Genomic DNA, 18998 nt, shown 5'->3' with positions numbered 1-18998 from the left:
CTTGATTATGTTTGTAAACTGGTCTGTTTCCTTGGGTGTGTTATCCTTTGATTGTATTAAATCAGTCTTAGTGCTTTGATTAGACCACATCATTATGGTGTACAGCATTGAGCCCCTGCAACCTTGGTTGGGATAAAACAGATTCTCACACAGAAGTAAAATACACAGAAGCAGATAAGCAAGAAGAGAGAGTCCACCATAGACATGGTCCCAGGAAGAGAGATGAGCCTGAAAGTCTACAGCTCACCTTATGGAGAGAGCAGAGCAGCAGAGCCTGGAAAGAAACAAGCCCTGGGGAGAAAGATGAGCCTTATGCCAGCTTACAGCTAAGATCAGAAGAAACTGGGACCATGGAGCCTCAAGAGGAAGGAGGAACGCTGAACTCTCATAGACATTGCCTGCCATCTTGTGTTATCATGTGGCAACAGACTTTGGTGAGATAGTACCTCTTATGATAACTTGAGTTGGACTTTTAAGGCCTGGTAACTGTAAGCTTCTACCCTAAATGAATATCCTTTATAAAAGCTAACACACTATTGGTACTTTGCATTGGCACCACTTTGGCTGACTAATACACCACTCAATAGAACAACAGATTCCAAAGTCCTCTCTATTTGTATTGAATGCATATGCATATTAGCATTTCTCTTGTTTGAGTATGTTTATCATCTTCTGACTGTTTGTACATTTCTAAATGAAAAGTATGTAGCATAGCAATGGTAGACCATGGAACCCATCTTCTATCATCCCATAATCTCTTATGATATTGATTATGAAACAAGGGATATAATCGGTCTCCAATTACTCATTTCCCTAAAAATAATAACCTAGTTAATGAATTCCTGTGTGTGAAGGCCTTGTACAGAGATCTTATGTATAATATCTTATTAATGCTTACAAGAACTTTAAAGGTTAAGGAATTTTATCTTTCCTAGTTGATAAAGTAAAGGAAGTATGAATAGGCAGAATGATTTATTAGAGGATTAATAGTCATTTGGTGGAAGAAGCAGTATTTGAACATCAATCTCTCTGTATTGCTATAGTACCTGCTACAAACACTGACCTGTTCACTAGATCTACTGGACATACATGGAGAAGCTTATCTACATCAGGAAATACATATTCTTCTCAAGTACACATGGATAATTTTCTAAAATACACCACACTTGCATCAAAAAACAAGTCTCAATAAATTTAAAAAGATTGAAATCATGAAAAGTATCTTCTCTGATCAAAATGGAATTATACTTAAATTTACAAATATGTGGAAATTAAACAATACACTCTTAAACATCCAATGTATCAAAGAAGGCATCACAAGGGAAATTTGGACATATCTTGTGATGAATGAAAATGAGAACACTCACACCCAAATCAATGGGATGGAGTAAATGCAGTTTTCAGAGAAAAATTTATAGTTCTAATAGCTTACATTAAAAAAGATGAAAGTACTCAAATGAGAACATAACTTCAGATCTGGAGGAAGTAGAAAAATAAGATCAAACTAAACCCAAAATGAGCAGAATGAAGAACATAATAACAACTAGAGCAGAGATAAATGAATAGAAAAGCCCTCAGGAGGCTCAACCAAACTGAAAATTAGTTCTTGAAATGAGTAATAAAATTGACAAACCTTTAGCTAGACAGACAAATGAAAAGAGAGAGAGGACACAAATAACAAAAATCAGAAATGAATACGGTGACAGAAATACCAACCTTACAGAAAAAAAATGAGGACACTATGAATAAATATTCTAGATGAACAATTTCATGTAGACAGCCTCTAAGAAATTGACAAATTCATAGAAACAAATTGCCTAAACTCTCTCAAGAAGAAATAGAAGACCAAAAATTAGTAGGGCTTGAACCAGCTAACAAAAATCTCCCAATAAATAAAATTCTAGGACATGATGGCTTCCGTGGTGAATTCTCCCAAACATTCCAAGAAGAATTAACTCCAAACCCTACCAAACTCTTCCAAAAATGTTAGAGGGAATACTTCCTAGTTCATTCTGTTAGGCCAGCATCACCCTAATACCAAAGTCTGATAGAGATATCAGAAGGAAATAAAATTACAGAAAAATTACAATATGATTTATGAGTATAGATGTAAAAATCCTTAACAATATACTAGGAAACAGAATGCAACTGCATATTAATAGGATAACCAGTTGGGATTTATCCCAGGAATGCAAAGTTTGCTCAACATAAGAAAATCAATCAATATAATAAACCTCAGAAATAGAATGAGAGAAAAAAAAAGCCACACGTTCATTTCAATTGATACAGATAAGGCATGGCAAAATTCAGCATCCTTTCTTTACAAAAACACTTTGAAAATTAGGAACAGAAGGGAAATTTCTGAACATGGCATATATGGAAAAGCTACAGCTAACATTTTACTCAATGATGAAGTCTGAAAGTCTTCATGCTGGGACAGGAACAAGACAAGAATGCCCTCTATTACCATTACTATTCAACATTGTACTAGAAGTGCTAATCAGAGCAAGGAGGCAAGAAAAAGAAATATAAGGCATCCAAATTGGAAAGGAAGAAGTAAAACTATTACTATTCACAGATGCTGTGATCCTCTATATAGAATATTCTAAGGAATTTACAAGAAAGCTAATAGAGCTAATAAATGAATTCAGCAAAGTGGCAATACACAAAAATCAGTGTTATATTTCTATATACAAACAAATAATAGGAAGAATAAATCAAGAAAAAATTCCACTTATAATAGCAATTAATAGTAAAATACCTAGGAATAATTTATCCAAGGATATAAATGATTTGTACACAGAAAACTATAAATAATTACTGGATGAAATTAATGAAGACATAAATAAATGGAAATATATTGGAAGATCATATCATTAAGATGTCATCACTACCCAAGCAGTTTCCAGATTTAATGCAATCCCAACAAAAATTCTAACATCTTTCTCTGCAGAAGTGGAAAAGCCAATCATCAAACTCATATGGAAGGGTAAGAGGACCCAAATAGCCAAATCATCTTGAGAAAGAAGTTGAAGGACTAATACTCAATGTAGATAGCTGACACTGAGAAAAGTATTTTGAACCAAGCAATTTATTGGCAATATTATATTTTTTAAAGACTTTTTTTTTTTTTATCTTATTTCCCCTTTCCCCTTCTCCCTGCTGTTGTGTGCTCTCTGTGTCCATTCGCTGTGTGTTCTTCTCTGGCTGCTTGCATTCTTGTCAGCAGCACCAGGAATCGGTGTCTTTTTTTGTTGCGTCATCTTGGTGCATCAGCTCTCTGTGTGTGTGGTGCCACTCCTGGGCAGGCTGCACTTTTTTCATGCAGGGTGGCTCTTCTTGCAGGGCACATTCCTTTCATAGGTCTCCCCTATGCATGGGATGCCCCTGCGTGGCATGGTACTCCTTTTACATATCAGCACTGCACATGGGCCTGCTCACCATATGGGTCAGGAGGCCCTGGGTTTGAACCCTGGACCTCCCATATGGTAGGTGGATGCTGTATCAGTTGAGTCACAATCCACTTCCCTGTAATATCATTTTAGCAGCTTTCATTTCTTCTTTTATTTTATAGTATTTTCCCTTTTCAAGATATAAATTCACCAAGAATGAGAACTTTGCTTTGTTCATCTTTAAGGAAACACTAATAATGAGTCCCCTGTTTGGAATACATATACCAGTTAAATGTGTTCCCAAGTAATGCAGGAAGAAAATAGCATTGCCCAGGTTTAACAATACCAAGTAAAGACAATTTAAAAAACTGACCACCTAATTTCAGTGTGGTTGCATAAAAGAAGGGCATACTTTATTATGTAAAATTAGGAAAGTCAGGATATAAAATATTAAAAGTCAAACTTTACATTGATAAGATGGTTAGAGCTATTCATTACATATCAAAGGAAGATTTTAAAATGTCAATATACACATATTTTCTGATATTTTATGTTAACTTCTTTCCTTGAGACAAGTGTGTCATATTAAGAATTTATTTTTGATATTGTTATAAAAGTGAATCCCTAACATGTAACAGTTTTTACCACTTACATTGTCAAAAAGCCAATTTCACACAACCATGTGGGTGAAAATGGAGTTATGATTACAATGTCCTTCCATTTTTTCAGAACATTCTGGGCAGAGAAAAACACCTAAAGAACCAAAGCCTACAAGGGCTTAGTAACTCAGCTCCTACGTCTAGTCAGAAGGAATGTCCACTAAAGGAGTAACTTGATTATTCAGTTGTAATTTTGTAGCACAGACAATAAAAAGGAACACACTATTAATTACATGGCAAATATTCATGAGTTTTCTGCTTCTAAAACAGATTTGTTTGAAGGCCTTGATAATAGACTGTTAGACTGGGAGAGCTCCAATAGAGACAGAACGAGAGTCAAAGTAAATGAGAAGAAAGAAAGAGAAAGACAGAGTGAGAGAGAGATTAAAGATTCCAAAAGAGGCGTGACTAATGGAAAGAAAGCATCAGCATGATGCTTCATGATCCAACTACTAGGATCCAATACAGGATCTTTTCTTTTCTAGCTGTGGGATCAGGGAACTGATACTTAATCTTTCTGCTCCTCAGTTTCTTTCTCTGTGAAAGTAACTTATTATCTGTTAGACCTTGAAAAGTAACTTAACTCTAAGCTTCACTTTCTCTGTGAAAGTAACTTATTATCTGTTAGACCTTGAAAAGTAACTTAACTCTAAGCTTCAACTTTCTTATAGGTATTATAATTCCTGCTTTATGATTACTGTAGAGGCTAATAACAAATAGTCTCTCAATAATTTATCTTTACTTTTCCAGTATTAATGTCCTGAGGAAGTTAATTCACAAATTAAATATCTGTTCATGAATTTTTCAAGATGAAATTACCAAGGTATACCATGTGAAAAAATCCTTTTTGTATAAAGAACCCATCTCCTCTGTACAATTTATTTTCTTTTTTTAATAAGTGTTTGGGAGTAGAGATGTTACAGTATAATATGAGCCTTTTGCTGTTGTAAAAAAAAGTAGTAGGAATTGTACTTTTATTAGATTGGATATTTTTTAAAAGACTTGGGAAGGTATCAAATGAAATATTTTAATTTCAAGTTAAACAAGTAGAATGAAATAAGTCTATTACATCAGGAAGATGATCAACAGATTCTAAAACTTACTGTCAATAGGGTTGAAAGTTAAAAATGCACAAGAATCCTTATTTTCAGCACATACCATGGGTTATTCTAATGCAGTTTGTGTATGGATCGCACATTTAGAAACAGTGAATGATAACCAGGCTTTGACCTTAAAGATATTTTAAACAGTTGACTACTGAGATTGAGAGTGTTTGAATCTATATTAATTAATTATTATTTATATTATATTAATATTATAATCTATCCTATATAATATAATTAATATTTAATATATAATATAATTAATAATAATAATTAATAATTCTATATAATAAATGTTAATACAACTTTGAGGTGTCTTTGGAAAATTAAATGTGCTTAGTACAAATTTAAGGAAAGGATAATCATTAAGTATTTGAATGGTCTTGTTCCAGCCAGATGTTCTGGAAGAGTTTTGCTGCCCCAGGGTACAGAGAGGGTGGAGCACATTCTCCAAGCATTAGGGCAGTTAAGGTCAGCACCGCACAGGTCTGAGAGGGGTGGACCTGTTCCCCAGGATTAGGGAAGGCCAGCTGGTCAACTGGTTACACTGAGTGGGTTGAGCCTGTTTGCCAAAGGTTAGGGGGAATGTTGTCTTTCCATCACTACTGGGGGGTTAAGACTCTAACCCAAAGATTGGGTAAGGTGTGGCAATTACCCCAACACTCTTGGAGGGAGAGGTCTGCAGCTTGGTTGACACCCAGATCCTTGATGAGGGTGGAACCAAGAAAATGGCTGTTGGGTAAGCATGTGAAAAGGGTGGGTTCCCATAAGGCCCCAAGGAGAAGAAACCATCATCTTAAGAATGACTTTCAGACTGAAATCCAATGGAGGATGCCCTGTAGGTTTACTGAACTGTAGAGGACATGTGACTCATGTTTCCCTCCCAATTTCTCCTTATTGTAATGAAAATGTTAATTCTTTGTCCATTTGTGTTTTGGAAACAGATAAATTGTTTTGTAAGTTTCAGAGGTCTATAGCAAACAGGACTTTGCCCCAACACAAAATGTATTTCTTTAAATTGCGATATGATTTAGTACTTGTATTGTTACTGACTTAAGGTTTTTTCAAATATTTGTAGGGTAAGGCCACATTGGGAAAATAGGAATAGAACTACATTAGGAAATAGGAATTGCAAGTGCCTTCAGATAAATAACTTAGGCTGCTCCCAAGAAGAGTGCCAATAAATAACTTAGTGCTGCTCCCAAGAAAAGTGCCAAGAAATAACAAGGTGCTGCTCACAAGAAAGGGCTTTTAAAAAAGAAAAAATTTGATATGCTATCTTCAGCTAACTGCAGTGTTCTGCTTCTGTGCCTGCTTGCTTGCTCGCTTACTAGTAGACCCCCCCCCTTCATAAAAAGCTATAAAACCACCCCTTCCCTCAGACTTGGGGCTGCTCTGCTCTGCGCAGGTGGAGGCAGTCGCCGCGCAGCTAATAAAAGCTCTCTAATTGGCTTCCAGTCCTGAGTTTGAGTGTGATCAATATCATCGGGCTACAACATTTGGAGGTCCCAGCGAGATTGATCGATGACATCCCCCACTCCAGCGGGGTTGATCTCCTCAGACTCAGGGAGACGTGTATGTTCTGGGGATGACCGGCAGTCTGTGGGAAGGCCTCAGAGAGACGTTCCTCTGCCCGGGATGCCCCCTGGCCCTGGAACTTTGTCTCCACCTAAATTCTATCCGGAGAGCATCAGGAGTTCCTGGACCCAGGATCAGCAAACGGGACATCCCTAGGTGAGTCTGTTTTCTGGAAAACCTCTGCAGAGTCTTTGGATTGTGGGGAAGTGGATCTGTTGGATGCAGCAAATAGATCCCACCCACTGGTCAGAGCAAGATGTCGCTCTTGACCCCGGTTCAGGTTGTCTGGTTTGTCTTTTCATCTGTCTTGTTTCTCTTTTTATATTTCTGTTCTGTGTAATTTGTGAAAAATTATGAGTCAATTATAAACTGTATGTTTCTGCTAATGTGTTGTAATTATTTTGTATTTGTCTGTTTGTTCAATGTCAGTGTGTATTTTGATACCTCCGGATGGTGATATAAATTAATAAAGATTTTTTAAAAGAGCTCTATTCAAATGGCCAAATATTAAATAAGTGCTTATATTAATGCATAAGTTTGAATGTTAATGGGATTTCCAGAATGAAAAAAATTGTGTCTTAACAGAATTACTGTATTTTCATTAAAAAAATAGTTCTTGCCTAAATTGAAATGGTTTATTTTTCCTCACAGAATAAAATGAAAGATGTAAAACTTAAATGAATATTAAAGAAAGTTAAAAGTTTGTGGGAATGCTAACTGAAATTTAATAAGTTTTTCAAAAAGGTGTGTTTTGCCCTAAAATAGAATGGCTAATATTAAAAAACTCATGAAACTTAAATGCATGTGGTGAGTTGTAGAAAATATTGTTGTAATTTTAATTAAGAAAATGTGTTCTGTGAAAATAAAATTTGTCTTAAAGTAGTATAATTATAGTCTATATGGTTATAAATAATTATAAGGAGTTTAACAAAGCATTGTTTAAATTAAAGTGTTTAAATGACTAACTCCAAAAAGTCATTATTAAACAAAACCTGAATTAATAAAAATAATAATAAAAAGTAATTTTATAACAGGAAAACTTGTCAGCGGTCAGCCTCCCCTGCCAACTTGCTGCTAAGAGACTGTTTTTGGTATTGCATGCTACTAAGTTTAGAGTGAAGAAAAGTTTAATATTTGCGGTCACCCCTCGGGCTGAAGTGTGGTTTGCTGGCCTGGCAGGGGAGCGGCCGCGGTAGGCCTAATTCCGCTGCCCCCATAATAGGGTGGTTGGTCGGGCCCACCGCCACCCCTGAAGGAAGCTCGGCATGGGCGCAGAGTGCCCTCGGGTCTCCCCTTCTCGGCAGCCATGCTTCCGCGGCCGCCCCTCCTCCCAGATGGCGCCACCCGATGCCTTGTGGGGCGGCACCCTTCTTCTTCCTTCTCCCTGCGCAGGCGCAGGGCAGAAAATTCCAGTCTGCCCTTTTCCCCTCCCCCGACAGCAGCAACAGCCAGGTGTGGGTTGAAAAATCCAGCCCGCCCTTTTCCCTTCCCCCGACAGCAGCAACAGCCAGGCGTGGGCGGAAAAATCCAGCCCGCCCTTTTCCCTTCCCCCGACAGCAGCAACAGCCAGGCGTGGGCGGGAAACTCAAGTCTGCCCTCCACCCCAGCAACAGCAGCCACCAATCCCTAAACCCTGCCCCTTCCCCCAGCAACAGCGACAGCCAATCCCTAACCACCACCCCTCCCCCGTCCAGTACCGCCCACTGACCTTTCGCCGGCAACCAATCAGAACAGGGCGTGGCTTCGACCAATCAGCCTTCCCTAGCCCCTATAAAACTGTTGCCTCTCCCTCAGTAAAGTGGACTTGCGTGTTTACCTTGTCTCCATGGTAGTTCTTCTGCCATGCGCCCTCCAGTCCTGAGAGCCCCCGACAAGGGCCTGGCCTCCCTTGTCCCCAGTTCGTCGCCTGCTTCTCCGGGCGACCCCTTCGTCGCCTGCTTCTCCGGGCGACCTCTTTGTCCCCGGCTTCGCCGGGTGACCCCGTCAGCCGAACCGCGCAACCCCTTGTGAGACCGATCCCTCGTCTGCTGCCAGACTGACCCCTCGTCCCAAGTGGGACCGACCCCTCGTCCAGAGCTGGACCGACCCCTCGTCCGCAGCCAGACCCCACCTCTACCGACCGAGCAAGCTGCCGCAAATATTGATGGTAATTATACATTGTAAGAGGTTTGCCTGGTAACTTATGTATGTGGGATGTATAGAATGTGTTTTTATTGTTAGGGAAACAGGAGAAGATTTTGTCTTAAGATAAAATGATTGATTATTGGGAACAGTAGAGTGTGGGACAAAACCTGAATAAATGCTGAAAGTGTAGAAGGTTTGTGGAAGAGAAATTTTTATGATTAAAATTGAGTAAGATTTGATGGGTCTGCCTATAAAGTTTTAAAAGGTTTAGTATCAAGTAGTATACTAATGCAAAGTTAAAAACTTTGTTCTTTCTCAGTTTCTGAAGTCATTAGTCTCTTTTAGTAAAAGTTTCCTGAATAATCAATATACAAAGAAAGTCTGTTTTATCAAAATAGCTTCTTGTGCTTTAACCTCATCATTTCCTCAGTGTTTGAAGAAGAAAGGGTCTTATCTCTTACAAGAACAATATGTTCTAGAAATCAAATTCTGAAAAGTAGCTTTTTATTTCAAACTAACAGCAAGAGACTTGTTCTTTTACCTTAAAAGAAAAATTAAGGTAATGGCTAAGTTCATTTAATATGTTATAAGTCAAATGAATGTTGTTTAAAAGTGTTATAAAATTAACAGGTTTAAAAAAATTAATAAAAACTGTAACTAAGAGTTAAAACCTTTATAAATGCATTTATATTATAAAACAGTGGAAAAATAATAACTGAAATTATAACTGAATAAATTTAGCCTGAAACTATTATTGTAAGTATAAATTCTAAACTAACCTTTCCTTCACTTATGGTTGCTTCAAGCCTGACCTCACCCCTTGTCTTTGCCTATAGTTATTTCATGATAGCTTCTGCCCCTACAGTCCAGAGAAGAGCTGGAACATCCCTGTCCCCTGTCCTGGTATTAGTAACCCTGCTTTCTCTCATGAATCCAAGTGTAAACTAAATTGCTGCCTGGTGGAATTCTTAGCCCTTGACGTTAAACGACCATTGGAGTTTTATTATCTCCAAGGACTGGGGAAAAAAAGAAATAAGTCTCCTGCCTTAACTGTCAGTGTTCCTAAGAGTGGCAGTTCATGAGAGAAACCAGTCTGTTTCCCTGAGGCTTCGAATAGCCTAGATAAATATACATAGAATTAATCTTATTGCTTATCCGAAATTCTGCTAAATTCAAAGTAAAATATAAAGTTCTGAAACAAAAGAAAATGGTGCTAAAGCATTGGAAACATTTTGGTTACAAGCCATTAGTAAAAAACAAAATTCTTGTGCAAAACTGCACAGTCACAGTGCAAATTTAAAAAGTTTCAGGAGTCTGAAATGTTTCGCAGTCACACTTTTTTGTAAAAAATGGAAGTTTTAAGTAACTAAAGTTATGTTTTTGTGTCAAACTATTCATGTCTGCCTATTTACTCAAATTGTTGAGGTTAAATATGCAATTATATAAGTAATATATATTTCTGGCCCCCAAATTAAGGTAAATAGTATATAAAATAATGCAAATTATAAGTAATATCAGTGAGTTGTGTTTCTGTGTCTAACTCAATTTGTGTCTGCCCATTTGCTCAGTGTATGTCTTCATACATCAGGATGATAATATCAAATTAACAAGTGAAAATTCCTAAAAGAGCTCTATTTAAATTGTTAAAAATTAAATATGCAGTTATATATAAAAATAAGTATACTTGGAGTCTAAATTAACCTAAGCAAGATGGAAAAGTCATATAAAAATCTAATTATAGGAACTATTGGAAAGGGCCTCTTCTTTGCAAGAGCTTTGAAGGCAGAACTAGATGTAGCAGATTAAACCTATCTACTAGGCTGGGAAATTAAGAATCAGTTTGCCCTGTAATTTCCCAGTTTAAACCTTTTAACAGCCATAAAATAAGGGTAATTACTGGCTCTTTTAACAAATTTCAATAAGTAAAGAAAAGTCCATAAAAACTATGGAGAGATCTTTCCTGGATTATAATGAAAAAAATTAAGTAATTGTGTAATGTATTTTAAAACCTGCTAATCAGTATGCTTTTAAAAATTATTCATTTTCATAACTTAAAAAAATTTAGTGTCCTGTAAAGAAAAAAAGAACATTCCTTTCATAAACTATAGTGGTTTCGATTTTGTTTACCTCAGGTGTAATCTCCCTCAGTTTATAAAGTGCCCATTAAATAAATTAGCATTGTATGTATAGGGTTTTTCAAGTAATAAAAATTATAAGTTTACATTGATAAAATTAAGCTTAAGAAGAAAGACTGTAGATATGCTCTCTTAAATATATAAATTTCTTTGGTTAGTAATTGTAATTTAATAAGTTTTTTTAAACTTAAGATAACTAGTCAGTGTAGTTGTAGTCAATTATGAAGAGTTTATAAAACATCTTCCAAACTGAAAATGTTTAAATAATTCTAGTTCTAGAAGTCATTGTTAACTAAAACTTGGATTTGTATTAGTGGCAAAGAATAACTTCATGATAATAAAGCCTGTCTGAAGGCCACCACAAGGTGCATATTTAAATAAATGGTAATAAAAAATCTTGATTCTACTGGGAATCTTCTGTTTTCATTTTAACAATAAAAATAGTTTTTTCCCTCTATTACTGAAGTAATATACCTACTATTACCCTCATAGTAAAATTGTATAAGTAAACAGTCATTTAATATATGATGTGTTGCATTAAATTGCTTAAAATATATATAAAAACAAGGAATAAACTTTAACATTGTCAAACTCTCTTGTGCATTCAAACCAGGCCTTGAATACATTACAAGTTGACTCTCCATGTGAGTTATTGGGTAGGCTGGTCACTGACCCCTCAGTTAGAAATATTTGCTATATCAGCCTCTGGTTCTGCTCTTGAAGTCTATGGAAACTACGTTGCAGTTTCAAGCTCCTGCAGCAGCCAATGATGATTCAGTACAGCCAAGTGTACAATGGATAGTGCCTCCAAACTGGCACTGTTCCATAGTGCCAGAGAGCACTATGCACCAGGCTGCTAGAATACTGGAAACTCTCTAGAATAATGATGCTGTGACTTGCTCACTGTGTGAAGAACATGCTAAGTGGAGCCATGAAACCAAGATACTGTAAGTAAAACTTAAACACAATTGGCATTATGACCTGCTTCCATGGAGAGATAACATGTAAAGTATTACAATCCTGAAATTTAAAACTATTAATTGCAACTCAGAATCCTAATACATTAATTAATATTAAAGTGCTGTACTTTTATCCTGTACTAAATATAGGCCTAATAATTATAACATTATCTTTTCTATTCTGGATCAGGTACAAAAGTATATTAGACATGTTAAATTCCTGTAACTTTATTTTCTAAATAATTAATAAACATGTCTATAAAATAAGGCAATGGTCTTAGCCAGGCTCAGCCAACTTACTATTCTAGTGTACTCTACTGTGCAGCAAAAATGAAGCTTGCTTGCTAATAAGAGTCACCGATTAAAAAGTCAAAATTACCAGAAATTGTACAATTAAAACTAAAATGTAGAAAAACTTTATTCTGTAATTCTGATCCACTCCCATAGTTAAAAACTAAGAAAATTTCCATCTTAGTGCAGTAATTCAGAATGAAACCAACTGTCCAAAAAGTGCCAGTTCACCAGGAGCATCTAACAGAACATGAGTGCCAATTATTAAACAGCCTGAAATGCGTCTTCAAAACAAAGCTACGTATCTATTGCAATTTCTCTCTGAAAATAAATGACTTAGAAAATATATATATATATACTGTTTCCACCAGCTTTTAAAAAGGGGTATCATCTTTATAGGCACCTAACCTTGCCTACCTCTGTAATCCAATGTCCTCTTTTAAAACCGGGTATTCCAAATTTTTAATTAAGTTTGTTTCTTTCAGAATGAACATCTTATTAACCATATGAAAACTTCATCCAACTTCATACAGAAGGCCAGATCCATCTTCCTCCAGTTAAAATAGAGTTTTACACCTTGTTAGGCAATAACTACAGCCCATGGCCAGCAGGAAGCAGTTACAGAATAGAGATCATCTCCCTTCAGCACCTCTTTAAGATTAAAGGTGTAAAGTCTTTAAGGGTAGAACAAGATTGATAGATGGATCTGGAGCCTGGCTGGAGATGTACGTGGGCGCCGGTGGCCCCAGGCTGACTGCAGGGGGGCCCCTGCCCTAGAATTCTGCTGTCCAGAGTAAAAACTTCTAAACTTCTGAGAACAAGCTCCTAGATGCTACACTGAAAATTGATAAGTAAAGTAATCAGTCAAAACAAGAAACTGCTATCCACCTCATAGCTCCGACAATAATTATGCCAAAGCTTAGCAAATTAAGCTTCAGCATAAAAAAAAAATAATGTAATCTATGAGTGGAAGGCTCTTTGTCTCTTCAAAAATAGCCTTAACCTAAGCTCTCTGTCCTAACTTATAGGTGTAGAATAATGAAAAGCTGCACCCCTGCCCTTAGTGGCCGTGACAACAACTCCCGTCCCTAGAAGCGGTTTAGCAGTGCAAGCTCTATAAGCTTTAAGTGTTTGGGAAAAGATTCACTCAACAACGGCAGTTGCCACGACCACCCCACCCCCCAAGCAACCCTAGAAAATCTGCAAAGGCAAGGATTGTGCCTTATAATTGGAAATTATTCCCTGACTTCTTCCCTGTATGCTGCCTCCTGTGGACACTGGGCAGCTATACACCGAACAAATTCAACAAATCCTGGGTGTTGGTTGCCCCCCTACCCACCCGGAACTTGGTTTGCTTGCATCTCAGAACTAACCCCTTGTATTCTCCCCAACTCCAACGATCTCTGTGTCCTACTAAATATAATCCCCCAGGTTTATTACTATCCGGCGCTTAAGGGCAGGGAGCTCTTTGACGTGCTAGAAGTACCAAAACCAAGTCACCAAATATATAAGAGCCCCATTTCTTGTTCTGCTGCTAGTGGGTCTAGGAGTAGTCGGCTCTGTCGCAGTAGGATCAGCAGCCCTAATAAAAAGAAACAACGACTTAAACACCCTGTCCTACTTAGTTACCCAGAACATTAAAAACCTTGAATATCAAATAGGCCATCTGGAACAAGCCTTAGACTCCGTCGCTGAAGTAGATCTCCAAAATAGGCGAAGATTAAATTTACTGTTCCTCTGGCAGGGAAGCCTGTGTGTAGCCCTAGGCAAAACCTGCTGTTTTTATGAACCATTCGGGAGTTATTAAAGAAAGCCTAGGGCGGTGGACTTGGCACAGTGGTTAGGGGGTCCATCTACCAAATGGGAGGTCTGCGGTTCAAACCACGGGTCTCCTTGACCCATGTGGAGCTGGCCCATGCGCAGTGCTGATGCACTCAAGAAGTGCCGTGCCATGTGGGGGTGTCCCCCGTGTAGGGGAGCCCCATGCACAAGGAGTGTGCCCCGTAAGGAGAGCCGCCCAGAGTGAAAGAAAGTGCAGTCTGCCCAGGAATGGCACCGCACACAGGGAAAGATGACACAACAAGATGATGCAACACAAAAAAACACAGATTCCCATGCTGCTGACAAAAGCAGACAAAGAAGATGTAGCAAATAGACACAGAGAACAGACAACCGGGGTGGGGGGGAGGGGAGAGAAATAAATAAATACATAAATATAAATTTTAAAAAAGCCTAGCCTTAGTTCACAGGCAATTAAGAGCATAACAAAGCCCGAGAAATGCCCACCAACTGGTATCACAGCCCTTTTAACTAGTCGCCTTGGCTCACAACCCTCATCACTGCTTTAGCAAGGCCCCTGTTTACCCTCCTTGTATTGCTTATCTGCGGCCCATATATAATCAGTAATTTAAAAAATTAGTATAAAAGATTCCAAACTGTTAAACTTATAATTTTAATGCCCCCTACCAGTTAGTGCCTACCCACGAAGAAATTCAAAGATTTGAATTACCATAAAGGAAAGGGAGAAATGTAAGGGTAAGGCCACATTGGGAAAATAGGAATAGAACTACATTAGGAAATAGGAATTGCAAGTTCCTTCAGATAAATAAATAACTTAGGGTTGCTCCTAAGAAGAGTGCCAATGAATAACTTAGGGGTGCTCCCAAGAAGAGTGCCAATAAATAACTTAGGGCTGCTCACAAGAAAAGTGCCAAGAAATAACAAGGAGCTGCTCACAAGAAAGAGCTTTAAAAAAGAAAAAAATAGATATGCTACCTTCAGCTAACGGCAGTGTTCTGCTTCTGTGCCTGCTTGCTTGCTCGCTTACTAGCAGACTCCCCCTTCCTAAAAAGCTATAAAACCACCCCTTCCCTTAGACTCAGGGCTGCTCTCTCCTCTGCACAGGTAGCAGCAGTCACTGCACAGCTAATAAGAGTTCTCTAATTGGCTTCCAATCCCGAGTTTGAGTGTGATCAATATCGTTGGGCTATAAGATATTGTAATTTGTTTTGGAATTCAGTGGGTCGAGTGTAGCAGCTTGATACATTATGAATTTCAAAAATATATATTAGATTATGTTTGTAATCTGGTCTGTACCTGGGCATGATTATGATTAGGGCTTTGATCGGTCCATGTCATCAGGGCGTTGAGTCCCTAATGTTCTAATGTGGGTGGAGACTCACAGATAAAACACATAGCAAAGGACAGAGTTGAGGGTTTTTAATGTTGGAGTTTGATGCTGAAGGCTTAAGCTGGAGCCCTGGGAAGGAAGCTCACAGAGGAAAGAGAAGCCAGCCCCAGGAAGAGAGGAAACCTGAGCCCAGGAAGAAGCAAGCCCTGGGAAGAAAGGAACCTTGAACCCAGAGAGAAGCAAGACCTTGCAAGGTAGGAACCCAGGAAGCCTGAACCCTCACAGCCACTGGCAGCCATCTTCCTCCAACACATGAAAGTAGACTTTGGTGAGGGAAGTAATTTATGCTTTATGGCCTGTTATCTGTAAGCTCCTACCCCAAAAATAAACACGCTTTCTAAAAACCAACCAATTTTTGGTGTTTTGGCTGACTGATACAGGTCTGTAGTGTAAAGACTGCATTTTTTTCCCTCTATTTTTCCAGGGCAGTCAGGAGACAGTCTGGAAATGCTGAGGAAGGGAATCCCACAGTAGTGCTCCAGGAGGACATCAGGGTTGTGTCCCTCCTTCTGAGAACAGACTTCACCACTCTTTGGGGCATAAAAACATACCATTATTTTAGCAGTTGATTAGAGATGATTAAGAATAATTTAGGAAGAATGCGACTGAATTACTTCGTATGCTGCATCTTGTGTATCTCTGAAATACTGAATATAAAAAGAATCGGTTTTCCTGGTAAGCCTTTATCTGCTCCTCCACTGCCTCACAAGGGGGAGTCGGAAGCTCTGAGGAAGGGGGAGAGGCAGGAAGAAGCGATCCACAGCGGCACCTCCACCGGGAGGGAGGTGGAGCTGGGTCCCTGGGTCTGAGAATGGACTCTGGCCACCCTTCCAGGTGGTGAGGGTAGAGGCACGCCTCCATCTTAGATCCGGGTCTTCCCGGCACCACCAGCTGCAGCGCCGCGTGGGGCCTGCGGAGGAGCAGTGCACCCTGGGACAGGGGCCTTGCCGCTGCCTGTCAGCTGCCTCTGGCCCTGGAGGAGCCGCGGCACCGCCCTGAGCAGAGTGCCCGAGGCCGGACAGCAAGCGCCACCGGGCTCCTCACCACCTCCACTCCTCCACCCCGTTCCGCTCCCCATACCTGCTGTTTAGCTCACCTGTGAGAGTGGGGTCTGCTCTTGCCAGTGTGGCGTCTGTGCTGGAGAATGTGGTATTGTAGTTCGTAAATTAATTAACGGGATTTGCCTGGAAGACAGTCTAAGAGGGCACTTACCTGGCTCGTCCCTGCGCGCCAGGACCTGGAGGACAATCTCTCAGCGCACCCCCTGCGCTCTCTTCCTACGTGTGCCACTTGATGAAACCAGGCTATTCTTTTTAGAAGCTAAAAATGAAGGTGGACAGTATAATGTTCAGCTGAGGACAGGATGAAGAGAATGAAGCTGACAGTACAAACACTTCTTGGGCTATTAATGTTGAAGCTTTGCCCTATTTTCGCAGAGGTAGCAGACGGGAGTGTGGGGGTCAGGCGAGTGGAAAACCCGCGGTTTTGCCGCACCTGGCTTCAGAAACCGAGGCTGGTCTCTTTTAGGATTCCTTGGTCCCCACAATGAATATGGAGCAGGAGGCATATATGTTAATAAAGTAACAGTAGGTAGAGACTAGTTCAACAGTCTGAATCAGGAAGGAGCACTGATGCCTTATAGGAAACTATGACCCTACCCTTCTGGAACTCAGGCAGGAAGTCCACTTCTTAAAAGGGTTAAGGAGCGAGTGACACAATGCAACTGGACCTAGTTAGTATGGACTATTTATAAAGGAGGAAATCTATTTGCAAACAAAGTACATGTATATGATTAAAAAGTATTCTATTTCCATGAATCTTCCTCATCTTTTACAAAAGGTTTTTTCTTTTGGCCTTGTTTGCACTGCACCTCATTTACTGTTCTTTCCTTGCCAGAAAAATAACACATTTGTAGTTTATTAAATTTTTAGCTGCAATCAGAAAAGGACTAAGCAATTCCATCAAATACAATGGTAATTTAATCATGTCCCCAGTTAATACCATTGATAATAAGGGGAAAAAAAAGACATTCCTACTGCATTTCAAAGTCTGTTTATGTCCCACCTCTGATTGCTCCTAACTCAACATCAAGCAGAGTAGTGGGCACTTAGGGACAAGCTGCCTGCCTCCTAACACCAGGATTTTCATCTGAACTGGTGTCCCATATCAGCTCAGCTGCAGTCTATCTGGTGATGGCCGTTTTTAAGTAAAGGGACCTTTTTAAATCCCTTCCCTCCACTGCCCCAACCTCTTCACAGGATCCTGGAGCAGCACCCTTTAGAGCTGGGAAGAAAGCAGCTTTGTTGAGAAAGTAGTAGTAAAAATTCTTACCTGCTTTTTCTCCTGAGCTGTGGTAGAATGATTTCTGTTACTCCTCTGACTCTCACTGGATCTTTGCACTTTGATTTCACTGTCCCAGTGAGCTGGGGTTTTCCTTCAGACACCAGCTAATCAGGAGTAAAGACAACAAGCAACCTCTCTCAGGTATTTAGAGCAATATGAAACTGAAAGCACTGAGTGCAACGAAGTGAGCCAATAACAACAGTAAGAATTACAGAGCTGTGCTGGTGGGAGGGAGGATGAGTTTCACATAATTTCTCAAGTAGATCCTTCAAAATGCACTTTTGGAAGAGCTCTTGAATTGGAATGTAATGAAATTTATCTGCAGTTTGACAGTCAAGTTGAGAAGTCTAGAATGAGGGAACATATTATTTTTTAGGTCAAATTCTTGAAGTAATGGACACACATTTGAACCGGTTAAACCTTTAAGATGCAGCAAGTGAGGGAAATGGCATGTCTTATGCCTTCGGAACGCCCAGGACCCAGACCTGGACTTGGCACTTACTACCAAATACCCCCTGAGGAGGGAAGCATCCCAGTACTGTACAGTTGTTCCAGGCTCAAAAATGACTTCTGTACATGGATTAAATCTCAATATTTTATAAGTAATCATTAAACAATAAATAGTTTCTAATGATTTATAGAAATGAAAACACAGAAAGCTTTGATCACTTGTCCAAAATCAAGGCACTGTAAGTCATCTAGAGCAAAGCAGTTTTCACCCAAACCCTCTTTTTGAGTCACTTTACTACACTGCCACTCTCTGTTTGCTAAGTGACTAATAAGAAAAGAGCCTCTTTTATTGTTCGTTTTCTAAAAGCTAGCTATGTTACAGGTCTCATTCCATTTTGACTACTTTCATGCAAAGTAAGCGATATTGTCTCCATTTTACAGTGAAAACAAGGAGGCTGAGGGAGAGTAAGCAAAATGTTTGCTCCAATTCACTGGGTAAGTCACAGAAATGGGATGAAAATATTAAAGTCTGTTTAACTTTAAACTCTGTGCTGTTTCTCCCCCTCCTCATTGCTTTTTTTAAGGAAGGAAGAGGGACAGAAAACAGAAGGGGGAAATTTACTAGGTTCCTTGTTGATCCCACTGTACTAGATTCACAAGAGGAAGTCAATATCTGAAATTCGACAACTAGAGATAGATCCTCTCTTCACTTTTCCCTTTTTTCCATTGCCTTTATGAAATATAACTGAGTAAATAGCACTTTAATTTGCTTTG

The 18998-nt window shown here is 39.1% G+C and overlaps 1 protein-coding gene across 3 annotated transcripts in view; it reads right to left on the bottom strand.

The window, feature by feature from the left end:
- LOC101427812 (guanylate-binding protein 4) overlaps positions 1 to 17943 on the bottom strand; it is a 32035-nt gene extending 14092 nt beyond the window's left edge. Inside the window, exons 1-2 of one of the 3 annotated variants that reach the window (XM_004469681.4) lie at positions 17763 to 17943; positions 16644 to 16751 (exon numbers count right to left, since the gene is read on the bottom strand). The gene's annotated coding sequence lies outside the window, so the exon portion shown is untranslated. The remainder of the gene's footprint in view (positions 1 to 16643; positions 16752 to 17762) is intronic. The other 2 variants (XM_004469680.5, XM_004469682.4) reach the window with 2 other exon arrangements.
- Positions 17944 to 18998: the final 1055 nt, after the last annotated feature.

The sequence above is a fragment of the Dasypus novemcinctus genome, chromosome 9, assembly GCF_030445035.2.
Source record: "Dasypus novemcinctus isolate mDasNov1 chromosome 9, mDasNov1.1.hap2, whole genome shotgun sequence".
NCBI lineage: Eukaryota > Metazoa > Chordata > Mammalia > Cingulata > Dasypodidae > Dasypus > Dasypus novemcinctus.
This window is presented reverse-complemented; position numbering and strand designations above follow the sequence as displayed.